Below are 13,144 nucleotides of genomic sequence, written 5' to 3'. Positions count from 1 at the left end.
CCAGCCCTCATATACCCACATTCTTAGGTCAACCATCCATATGCCAATGATGAAGTTGCTGAAGAGGTTAAACTGTAAACTGACAGAGCCCTACATGGACCAAGCACAAAAAACAGACAAGAGCTGTATAAATTTTACCACCAAACTCAGTCAACACCAACCTTCCATTTAACATGGTGTCTTCTCTTTTCCCAAAATGAATGCTTTAAACTGACCAAAATCAAACTAAAACTAATGCTAGAAAAGAAAAAATCTGTTTATTCACAACAGGATGGATTTAACATATACATACCTGTGTGTGTATGTATGTACGTATACATACACAGTCAAAAATTCATTTATCCTTCCAGCAACCCAAATATTTCCTGAGAAACAACTATTATATGCCATTGTTGATGGGGATACAGCAATAAACAAAGCAGATAAAATCTGCCCTCAAGAAGTTTATAATCTAGGAGGAAAGATAAACATGTGATATTACCTTACCCCATCTATTCAGTAGCAATATGACAGTACATCCTACTAAATTAATCAGGGAAAGGAAACGAACACTGGGCAAAGAAAATATGGAAAAGTCAGGCCGGATGCAATGCCTAATGCCTGTAATCCCAGCACTTTGGGAGGCTAAGGCAGGTGGATCACCTGAGATGAGTAGTTGAAGACCAGGTGAAAACCTGTCTCTAATAAATATACAAAAATTAGCCACACGTGGTGGCAGGTGCCTGTAATCTCAGCTACTCGGGAGGCTGAGGCAGGAGAAAGGATTGAACCTAGGAGGGGAAGGTTGCAGTGAGCTGAGATCGTGCCACTGCCCTCCAGCCTGGGTGACAGGGCAAAACTCAGTCTCAAAAAAAAAATTTTTTTTTTAATGGAAAAATCCAAGAGTTAACCAAAAACAGTATAACTCAAATCCCTAATCTAAATAGGAAAAACAATCATTTATTAGATTGTTTGGAAACCAGCTAGGTTTCCAAAAGAAAACTCTATCTTGTCTTACACACATAATTTGTCTTAACAAAAAAGTATTTTTCAGAAAGATAAACATTACCTTCAGACATTCTTTCAAATAAAAGAGTAGCTTTAACTATTGAACTAAGCCAATCTCAATTATTCACAGTTCAAATATAGTTTTACTCAAGGTCCAGCTGTACAATATTCCTTCCAAATTACCATAAATCTTGGCAGAACAGAAAGTTGAGTTTAAACCTGGGTGTATTTAATGTTACAAAGAGGTTCAACAGCCACAGCCAACTCATTCCACCTTTAAATTTTCAGATTTCAAGAAGAAAAGGAAAGGGACGGGCGGGGGCGGGGGGGGTGGTGGGAGAGAGTCTTGAAAAACAACACTATTGGATAGAGGCAAAAGTTCGGGGCCATTCTTATACTCCCCCATTAAAAGAACAGATTCTCATTCGTGATAAATATTTAATTAAGTATACATGCCAAGCTCTCATAATTCTCCTTTCTGCCATCACATACTAAGTTTTCTCTGGCAAGGTCATCTAGACAAAGATTCCTCTGAACAATGAACAGTTCCTCTGAACAATGGGCTATAAGCAATGATGAAAAGGAGCTTGCATGTCCTGTCTTAGGAAATTACCCAGACACACTATTCATCAAGTAGTTCTATTTACTGCACTGTATTAGAAAAACAAAAAATGTTTATAGTAATAAGGCTGGCAACAATAGTAAGAAAATTAATTAGGTACTCCAAGCAAAGTGGAAAAGGAATCAGTGCAACTCTGAAGAATCCTCACCAATGTGAAAATATCCTCTGACCCATTTCATGTCCAAGAGCCTAAGTTTTATATCTTTCCCGGGCCATTCTTCTAGGACTCAGTGAAAGGTGAGTCAGCAAATACCATTTCACAGAACAAAATTATTCAAGGGTAAAAGAAGAGCAGTAACCTGCTCAAGGTCACACAGTCAATTATGTGACAGAACCCAGCTAAACTGGGACTCATGTCTCCTTCCAACTACAAACCTTGCCAAGTTAAAGCCATTTCACCAAAGGATGGGAGGAGAGGAGATGCAATCAGGTAACAAGCAGTAGTAAGGAAATTAGCAAAATATCTAGTTACTGAGTTATTATTTCCTAAATCAGGAGTGAAAAATAAACGATTTTCTCCCCAGAAATTAACAGGCATGTTCAATTCACTTGCCAGAGTCTCTGCTCCAATGATATCCTGGCCTTGAAAATGCTCAAGGATGAATTAAGGACAATTCACATTTAGGGACTATGGAAGAGAAAGCTGCATTACTATTACCCAGGTCTTTCCCCAACCATACCACCCTGTGTCTTTTGCTGGGTCCACATAATCCACTCCCTGGCAATACACAGAATATACGCACTCAAAAAACATGTTTGATATGAGCCAAACTGGGCCAAAAGCTAGGGGGTGTAAGAAAAGATGATCTGAACTGCACGGTGCATACCTGAATTTTTCTTACTGACGGCTTCCTTACTCCTTTTCCCCCAACACTGCAGTACTACTAAAATGAACCTAAAAAAACTGGTTTTTCAACTTCCAATATAGGTTACACATGAACTAATTAAATGTTTGTAAAACACTTTGAAGATGTGAACAAATGTGTAAACGTTAATTATTAATGTCCATCCACAAAGCCTCCGTACATGAAGGGAAATACAATTCTACTGACAAGTTTCTGCTACTTTCAAGGCACAAACATGGAAGCCTACCACGTTTCTAAGAATTCTAGGAAAACTGTAAGAGCAGACCACAATGATATTCTATTTACAACAAAGAACAAGCTGGGATTTTAAGCTGGCTACTTTGGATATAATTATATGAAAGTGAAAAAATGTGACTTACGGCATATGTAATAAAACTAGAATATGTTTATAGTCACAATGTCCCTGATGAAAGTTTTAGTTCGCTGACTTGAGAGAAGCAAACTTAAATCTCTAAACCATAGTTTTTTCATCAAAAAAGGGAGAGAGGATAATATCTATGTTACAGGGTTACTGTAAGGAATTAAGAGAATGTAAATGGGCCGGGGGCAGTGGCTCACGCCTATAATCCCAGCACTTTGAGGGGCCTAGGCAGGTGGATCACCTGAGGTCAGGAGATCAAGACCAGCCTGACCAACATGGAGAAACCCTGTCTCTACTAAAAATACAAAATTAGCTGGGTGTGGTGGTGCATGCCTGTAATGCCAGCTACTCGGGAAGCTGAGGCAGGAGAATCGCTTGAACCTGGGAGGCTGAGGCTGCTATAGCCGAGACTGCACCACTGTACTCCAGCCTGAGCAATGACAGTGAAACTCCATCCCAAAAAAAAAAAAGAGAATGTAAATAAACATAATATGTAGGTAAACACACAAAAGTTTTTTCTTCTCTTAACTACTTTCTCGAAAACGCTTTAGTGTTAATTTAAAACATTTTTAAATTTAATCAATTTAATGACCTCAAAAGACCTCTCTAGACTGGACATACACACTATTCTATGCTCTAAGGATACACACAGCACTATTTTGGCAGGAGTGCTCAAGCAAAAGCCTTGGCTATTACTGCCCACCGACCCATGCATGCCTTTAATCCTGGAAGAGAGGAAGCACCTCAGCCAGCCCTCAAGACTTCATGTGATCAAATGAACACTTAGAACTCTACTTCCCGACTCGTTACCATATTTTTTTTCCGCAAATTAACTCCCAAACTGCAAAGTCTCATCTATAGTTCCTTTGTATTCTGAGCCCAGCCGCTCTGTGTGAAAAGCATCCAAGAGGATGTACACTCTGTGTGCAAAGCAACCAAAAACCATTTTCTTCCAGCTTGTTAAAGGTAAAAGAAATTATTGCCATAGAAAGTTGCAACGGACTTCCCTTCTCCCAATCCAAAAACATACCCACTTAGACAACGCAGAACTCAAATGCCAAGACAAGGGTTACATATTTACAGATACCACCCAAGTCACAGGGTATATTTTTAGAAGTGATTCAGGAATTACAGAAAATGCCAAATTTGTAAAAAGCCCCTGTCACATCCACCACCTTTACACAGTTATCACCTGGGAAAAAGAATACTTCTTAAAATCCAAGTTAATGTTGATGGTATAATTCAGGTTTTAAAACAAAACAACTTCATGCTCAGTTCAGTTTTGCTGAAGAGATCTGCCTGCCACAATGCAACACAGAGAACCGTTTCAATAAAATGGCGCCACAATTAGCCTGGTGGGAAGAGCATGTGCTAACAATTTTTCCAGAAACTGCTATGGACTCCTATCAAAACCACTCAGAGCCAGGTGCAATGGGGTATGCCTGTAGTCACAGTAACTAGGAAGGCTGGGATGGGAGGATCACTTAAACCCAAGAGTTCAAGTCCAGCCTAGGCAATACAGCAAAACCTCATCTCCTTAAAACAAACAAAAACAAATAACTCTTAACTGATTCCCATCTATGATTATAATTATTAAGGGCTCAAATTTTTAAGACAACAGACTATACACATAGTAAAAGAATTGAATAAGTAATATCAGCAACCACAAACAAATGAAACCAATTACCCTAGAAACTCACCAACTGAGCACAACCTCAAAAAATATTATTAACTCATTTTATTAAAAATAAGAATAGGCCAGATGCGGTGGCTCATACCTGTAACCCCAGCACTTTGGGAAGCCAAAGCGGGTGGATCACAAGCTTAAGACCAACCTGTCCAACATGGTGAAACCCCATCTCTACCAAAAATATAAATATTAATTGGGCCTGGTGGCATGCGCCAGTAGTCCCAGCTACTCAGAGGCTGAGGCAGGAGAAATGCTTGAACCTGGAAGGCAGAGGAAGCAGTGAGCCAAGATCGTGCCATTGCACTCCAGCCTGGGCGACACTCTGTCTCAAAAAGAAAAAAAGAAAAAATAAGCCAGGTACCATGGCTCACGCCTGTTATCCCAGCACTCTGGGAGGCCAAGGCAGGCATATCACCTTAGGTTAGGAGTTCAAGACCAGCCTGGCCAACAAGGTAAAACCCTGTCTCTACTAAAAATACAAAAAAAATTAGCTGGGCATAGAGATGGGCACCTGTAATCCCAACTACTCGGGAGGCTGAAGCAGGAGAATCACTTGAACCCAGGAGGTGGAGGTTACAGTGAGCCAAGATCATACCACTGCACTCCAGCCTGGGCAACAGAGCAAAACCCCATCTTAAAAAAACAATAGTAATAAGGGGCCAGGTGCAGTGGCTCACACCTACGATCCTAGCACTTTGGGAGGATGAGATGGACGGCCTGAGTCTACAAGTTCAGAAACAGCCTGGGCAACACGGCAAAACCCCATCTCTACAAAAAGTACAAAAATTAGCTGTGTGTGGTGGCACACACCGGGGGTCCCAGCTGCTCCAGAGGCTAAGATGGGAGAATCGCTTGAGCCCAGAAGGCAGAAGCGACAGTGAGCCAAGACTGCGCCACTACGCTCCAGCCTGGGCAATGGAGTAAGACCCTGGCTTAAAGAAAACAAAAATTGGCCGGGCGCGGTGGCTCAAGCCTGTAATCCCAGCACTTTGGGAGGCCGAGGCGAGTGGATCACGAGGTCAAGAGATCGAGACCATCCTGGTCAACATGGTGAAACCCCGTCTCTACTAAAAATACAAAACAATAGCTGGGCGTGGTGGCGCATGCCTGTAATCCCAGCTACTCAGGAGGCTGAGGCAGGAGAATTGCCTGAACCCAGGAGGCGGAGGTTGCAGTGAGCCGAGATCGCGCCATTGCACTCCAGCCTGGGTAACAAGAGCGAAACTCCGTCTCAAAAAAAAAAAAGAAAACAAAAATTAAGACAAATATACACACTGCAGAAAATCAGAAAATTAAAAGTTACTATCACCTACTTTGCAGTAGCCTCCTCGTGTATGTATATGTGAAGTACGTTCAAATGATACCTTTGCATCACATTAAAACGTTCTCTCTCCACCATTACCAATATCCTTAGAGACTACAAATGGAAAATAGAGTTCACTAATATTTTTATCACACTCAGAGAGGAGAAGATTTCAGTATGTTTGGAGTCCTAACTAATTCTGATATAATATGCAAGATAATTGTTTTAGGTCACTACCATCTTCCTTCACTCATATCTGGCCTTCCTTTAGTTATTACACATAGTGGTGGTTGTTTTATGATTGTCATGATTATTAGCTACTATGCCATAAGCCCTATTATGTGCCAGACACTTTATATATCCCTAATTGCCACTAAAACCTCCCGCTCTCCCTTATCTATCTACAATTCTCTAACTCATACACCCAGTTCGGACCATCACTGAACTCCAGAACTGTATATCCAAAAGCTTACTGATGCCTTCAGTTAACAATTTCACAGATCTCAAACTCAGCATGTCAACAGGGAAATCACAATTTCAACCTCTCAGCAAACTGATTCCACATCTTCCCCATTTACCCAGTTGTGAAGGTAAAACACCTAGGAATCATCCTTAATTTCTTTCTTTTTAGAACCCTTTTCCAATCTGTAAGTAATCCTATCAGTTCTATTTTCAAAGTGTATATGGATTTAAACCACTTCTCACCACTTTCGCTGCTACCACCCCAATCCAAGCCACTACCTTCTCTAGCCTGAACTACTGCATACCTCTTAGTCTCTCTGTTTCCACTACTGCTCCCTATGCCCAGTGTAAAAATTTTAAAGCCTAAATCAACTCTTGTCATGCCTTGCTGAAATCCTTCAGCTGTTTCCCACCATACTTAAGAGCCTATTTGATCTGGTCTATGGCTACACATACAAACTTCATCTCCTACCGTTCTTTCTCACATTCCAGCCATACTAGGCTCCCTGTTCATTTTCTCACCTCAGGTCCTTGGCACTTGATGTTCCTTCCAAACCCACTTTCCCTGAATCTTCATGTGGCTTGCTCCCTTAGCTTTCTTCAGGTCTCTGTTCAAATCTCATCTCCTCAGTTAAGGCCTTGTTTGACCTCCTCAATCTCTGCTAATACTCTTTATATCCTTCCTAGAATTATCACCACCAGACATCACTGCAATTGTTTGTTCACTCATTTATTTTCTGTTTCCCTCAGTAGGATGTGGTCTCACATTGAGTAGTAAGCCAAGCATGCACACTGTAAAAATACAAGAGGGCAGCAACTGCAGATGTCACTGAATTCCCATTACCTAGGCCTTGCAGACAAAAGGTACTCAATATTTGAAAAAATTAACAAACAAACAAAATTAACAAACAACCCTACAAGGTATGTCATATAACCATTTGTCAAAAGAGAAAAGAGAAGGTTGGGTTTCAGAGACAAATAACTTACCTAAAGTTACTTGGTAAATAAACATGGTTAAAAAAAAAAAAGTTGCATGGTAAATAAACAGCAAATGAACCTTAAAGAGCCACACTCTACCCACTCAATCACTACAACTTGTAACATAAAGCATATATGCTAAGAAACAAAAACACAAAAGAAAGCATTTCTATACAAAAACACCAGATCACAAGTGTTACAGCTCTTTTAGAATTTGTCTAGCAGGTTTTCTGGTTTTCATTGGAAGATTCCCCAATGGGGAACAGAAAATAACAGATTATAGTGATCCTTCTGTTTCTGTTCATCATCACAGCTATTCATTTCTTTGATTAATCTGAGTTATGTACCATGTGCCTCTTCAACTAAAAAAATCTACATTTTTTTGTATTTCCCAAAAATCAATGGCTGAGCTACTGTCAGAAGATATTCAACAAATACTTCTTTGTTATTTATACCCCCAAAGGTTTTGAGAATCCTGTAATGAAACTTTCAGCACCACCAACAAAGCATACTCACCCAAGGGACTTCAGCTTCTAACCATGATGGAGTAATTGGATCCAGACTTATCCTGGCATCCTCCCTAACTACTAGAAAAGTGGACAAAATGTATGAGGCAGCATCTTTAGGGCCTGAACAACAGGCAGCACAGAACTGCAATCCCAAAGAGAAGGGAACAAATGAGATTAAGTCCTAAAATCACCCCAGCTTTCTGGCTGGAGGTACCTTTTGGACCATGGTACAATGAGGATCCCAGGCACAACATGGCAGCCCTGTCAAGTTCAGAAGACAAACATAAGAGTTTGGGAAAGCTAAGGAATCTGAAAATTGCATAATACCAGAGAAGAGGAGGGAGCTGCATGAAAAAGGAGCTCCAGAAATCAGCATAGAGGCCCCATGAGTCCCACACTGAGTAGTAAGCCAAGCGTGCATATTGTAAAAATACATGAGGGCAAGCAAAGAATCATCCAGGAACTGTAAGCTAAATGATCCCCAAAAGTTCACACAGGGCTGGGAGACATTTGTGTTCTCAACCGCCAGAGTAGAGTCCTCACAGGGAGTCTAATTCTTCAATGGAAACTACAGGGGCTTCATGCCTTAGTAATGGGGTGTAACAAGCAAGTAACTTAACTTGTCAAAACAAAGTCCAGCACTCTTTATAGCAATGGTTCTTGTGTTAGAAATAACTGTACCCGCAAGGAGACATTTGACATTTAACAGATAAGGAATCAACAGCTATCATGAATATGACACATATTATCAAGACTCTATTTTAAAAATGAACATAACTGGAAACAAATGGAAGAAGTAAAAAAAAAAAAAGATTCAGTAGCAAATGAAACCCAAACACATGTAAAAAATAATACATCATGACCAAATGAATATTATCACAAGAATTTCAACATATTACACCAGACTAAAGAAGAAAAAACATACAATTATCTCAATAAATACACAAAAACCTTGGACAACATTCAATATCTATTCATGATAAAAACTCTCAGCAAACTAAACATAGAAGACAACTTCCCCAACTTTATAAAAGACATCTAAAAAACAAACACCTATGGCTAGCATCATATTAGTGGTCACTCAGTTTTTCCCCTCTAACATCAGGAACAAGGAAAGGATGCCCACTTGTAAAACTCCTATTACACATTATACTGAGAGTCCTGGATGGTTCAGCAAAGTAAGAAAAAGAAATCAAGCCGGACACGGTAGCTCACATCTGTAATCCTAACACTGTGGGAGGCCAAGGTGGGTGGATCACTTGAGGTCAGGAGATCGAGACCAGCCTGGACAACATGGTGAAACCCCGTATCTACTTGAAAATATATATATACAAAAAGTAGCCTGATGTGATGACATGTACCTGTAATCCCAGATACTTAGGAGGCTGAGGCATGAGAATCGCTGGAACCTGGGTAGGCAGAGATTGCAGTGAGCCAAGATTATACGACTGCACTCCAGCCTGGGCGACAGAGCAAGACTCTTATCTCAAAAAAAAAAAAGAAAAGAAAAGGAAATGAAAATATACGAAGTGAAGACAAAGAAATAAAACTGCCCTTATTTGCCAATGACATTATTGAAAAGTATCATTCACAACAGCACCAGAACACATGAAACACATGTGTAAGTTTTAAAAATACATCCAAGATCCAATTGCTAAAAACTACAAAACTAACAAAAAATCTAAAAAGGTCTAAGTAAATAGATATACCATGTTCATGGCTCATTATTAAAATGTCAATTGCCACTAACAGATTTCCAGCTTCAACACAACACCAATCAAAAACCCCAGCAGGCTGGGCGTGGTGGCTCATGTCTGTAATCCCTACACTTTGGGAGGCCACAGCGGGAAGATCACTTGATCCCAGTAGTTTCAGACCAGCCTGGGCAACACAGAGAGACACTGTCTCTACAAAAATAAAAAAATTAGCCAGGCATGGTGGTGCATAGAGACCGAAGTGTGAGAATAGCTTGAGTACAGGAGATCAAGGCCTCGATGAGTGGTAATCCTGCCACTGCATTCCAGCCTGGGCAACGGAGTAAGATCCTATCTTTTTTTTTTTTTTTTAGACAGTCTTGCTCTGTCACCCAGGTTGGAGTGAAGTGGCACAATCTCAGCTCACTGCAACCTCTGCCTCCCAGGTTCAAGCAATTTTCCTGCTTCAGCCTCCTGAGTTACTGGGATTACAGGCGCCTACCACCACGCCCAGCTAATTTTCTGTATTTTTAGTAGAGACAAGGTTTCACTATGTTGGCCAGGCTGGTCTCGAACTCCTCACCTCAGGTGATCCACCCGCCTCGGCCTCCCAAAGTGCTGGGACTACAGGCATGAGCCACCATACCCAGCCAAGACTTTATCTTAGAAAAAAAAAAAAAAAACCCCAGCAGGATTTGTAGACATCAGCAAGATGAATCTAAAATGTGCACGAAAAAGGCAAAGCAACTAAAATACCCAAAAACGATTCTGAAAAATAACATTAACAAGAGAACTCACACTACCTGATTGTAAAATTTAGTCTAAGGTGACAGTAATCAACAGTGATGTCATAAAGAAAATGGAACAGAAGAGAAACTCAGACACAGATCCACATATTTATGATCAATCAACTTGCAAAAAAAGGTACAAAGGTAATCAACAGAGAAAGGACAGTCTTTTTAAAAACTGTTGATTGAAAAATTGTAAAACCATATACAAAAAAATAAACTCAATGCATACCTTGCACCATTTAGGAAAATTAACTCAAAGCAGGTAATACACCTAAACATAAAATTTTAAATAAAACTTCTAGGAGAGCCAAGAACGGTGGCTCATGCCTATAATCCCAGCACTTTGGGAGGTTGAGGCGGGCAGATCACTTGAGTTCAGGAGTTTGAAAACAACCTGGCCAACAAGGTGAAATCTCATCTCTACTAAAATTACAAAAATTAGCTGGGCATGATGGTCGTGGGTGCCTGTAATCCCAGCTACTCGGGAGGCTGAGGCAGGAGAATCACTTGAACCAGGGAGGCAGAGGTTGCAGTGATCCAAGATCACACCATTGCACTCCAGACTGGGTGACAGAGGGAGACTCCACCTCTAAAAAAACATAAAACTTCAGCTAGGCACAGTGGCTCATGCCTGTAATCCCAGCACCTTGGGAGGCCAAGATGGGAGGATCACCTGAGGTCAGGAGTTCAAGTCCAGCCTGACCAAACATGGAGAAACTCCATCTCTACTAAAAATACAAAATTAGCTGGACATGGTGGTGCATGCCTGTAATCCCAGCTACTCATGAGGCTGAGGTAGAGAATCACTTGAGCCCAGAAGGCAGAGGCTGCGGTGAGCCAAGACGGCACCAGTACCTCCAGCCTAGGCAACAAGAGTGAAACTCCGTCTCAAAATAAATAAATAAATAAATAAATAATCTTTTAAAAAATGAATAAAAAATAAAAATAAAACTTCTAGTAGAATATACAGGGGAAAGTCTTTGTGTTCTTAAGTTAGGCAAAGATTTCTAAATTATTATACCAAAAGCATGATCCATTTAAAAAAAAACTGGACATCATAAAAATTAAGAACTTCTGCTCTTCAAAAGACATTATTAAGACAAGTAGGCCAGGCACAATGACTCACTCATGCCTGTAATCCCAGCACTTTGGTGAGGCCGAGGCAGGCAGATCCACTTGAGAGCAGGAGCTGGCGACCAGCCTGGCCAACACGGAGAAGCCCCATCTCTACTAAAATGCAAAAATTAGCTGTGCATGGTGAAATACACCTGTAATCCCAGCTATTCAGGAGGCTAAGGCAGGAGAATCACTTGAACCCAGAAGCCAGGATCGTGCCACTGTACTCCAGCCTGGGTGACAAAGCAAAATTCCATCTCAAAACAAACAAAAAGACATTACTAAGGCAAGTAAAAACAGACTAGGAGAAAATATTTGCAAATTACATATTTGATCCCAGAGTATATACAGAAACTCATTTTTTCAAGCAAAAGATTTTGAATAGACATCAAAGAATGACAAATAATCAGAGGAAACGATGCTTAGTATCAGTAGTCACTGGGCAAATGTATAAAAAGGCTACATTCTGTATGATTTCATTTTTACAACATTCTTGAACAGACAAAAAAACATGGAGACAGAAAACAGATCAGTAATTTCCAGAGTCTAGTAGTAGAGAATGGGTTGACTACAAAAGGGCTCAGAAGAATTTTGGAGGATGAAGTCCTATTTGAAGCAGTGGTTATATGAATGTATACATGTGTCAAAACTCACAGAATGTTACACTAAAATGGCTGAATTTTAGTGAATGTAAACTATACATCTGAATAAAGAATGATAAAATAGAGACTAAAGAGACATAATGATGTGCTGAGTGAACCTGAATTTTACCCAGTCCTTTGAGACGGAGCCTTGCTCTGTCACCAGGCTGAAGCGCAATGGTGCAATCTCAGCTCACTGCCACCTCCGCCTCCTGGGTTCAAGTGATTCTTCCACCTCAGCCTCCCAAGTAGCTGGGACTACAGGCACGTGCCACCACGCCCAGCTAATTTTTGTATTATTAGTAGAGACAGGGTTTCACCATGTTGGCCAGGATGGTCTCGATCTCTTGACCTCATGATCCGCCTGCCTCAGCCTCCCAAAGTGCTGGGATTACAGGTGTGAGCCATGGCACCCAGCCCCAAATTTTTTTAATCAACTATATAAAATATTTGGGGAACAAATAGAGAAAGTTGAATAGATATTTAGTGATACTACAGAATGAATGTTAATCTTTTCTTGATGTAAAGAGCTGCAGTTGGTTATGTAGAAAACGGGTCAGCAAACTTCAGTAAAAGGCCAGATAGTAAATATTTTCTGCTTTGTTGATCACACGGTCTCTCTTGTAGCTACTCAGTTCTGCCACTACAGCACCAAAGTAGCCATAGAAGAGTGACATCAATGGTAAAAACCTCACCTCTTCCTTCCCTCCTTTTCCTTCCCTCCCACCCTAGCAACCATATCATACAAGCACACTGATATCCACCTTCCCCAGGCACTGAACACAGTCTGCCCCACAAAAATGTTCATACAATCACAGTATTTCAGTACCAGGTCCATCCTCTCAGCAAAGTCTGACAAAAACCATTCATCTTGTATTTACACCATCACAATCAACTCACAGGTGGAATAGAAAACTATAAATATGAGGACAGATGCATGAAAAACTTACTTTTTTTTTTTTTTTCGAGACAGAGTCATACTCTGTCACATAGGCTGGAGTGCAGTGGTGTGATCTCAGTTCACTGCAATATTCACCTCCCAAGTTGAAGCGATTTTCCTGCCTCAGCCTCCTGAGTAGCCGGGATTACACCACCTATCACAACACCTGGCTAATTTTTGTATT

The 13,144-nt window shown here is 40.6% G+C and overlaps 1 protein-coding gene and 1 non-coding gene across 12 annotated transcripts in view; one reads left to right on the top strand and one right to left on the bottom strand.

Annotated features, from left to right (window-relative positions):
* The window catches only part of AKAP13 (A-kinase anchoring protein 13), a 383,896-nt gene that overhangs the window by 330,455 nt on the left and 40,297 nt on the right, over window positions 1–13,144 (bottom strand). The gene's annotated exons all lie outside the window — the stretch shown is intronic.
* Window positions 7,461–7,524, top strand: LOC120368127 (U7 small nuclear RNA). The gene has a single exon (XR_005582335.1). It is a non-coding gene; the product is annotated as a U7 small nuclear RNA (small nuclear RNA).

Source organism: Saimiri boliviensis, chromosome 5, assembly GCF_048565385.1.
Source record: "Saimiri boliviensis isolate mSaiBol1 chromosome 5, mSaiBol1.pri, whole genome shotgun sequence".
Classification (NCBI taxonomy): domain Eukaryota; kingdom Metazoa; phylum Chordata; class Mammalia; order Primates; family Cebidae; genus Saimiri; species Saimiri boliviensis.
This window is presented reverse-complemented; position numbering and strand designations above follow the sequence as displayed.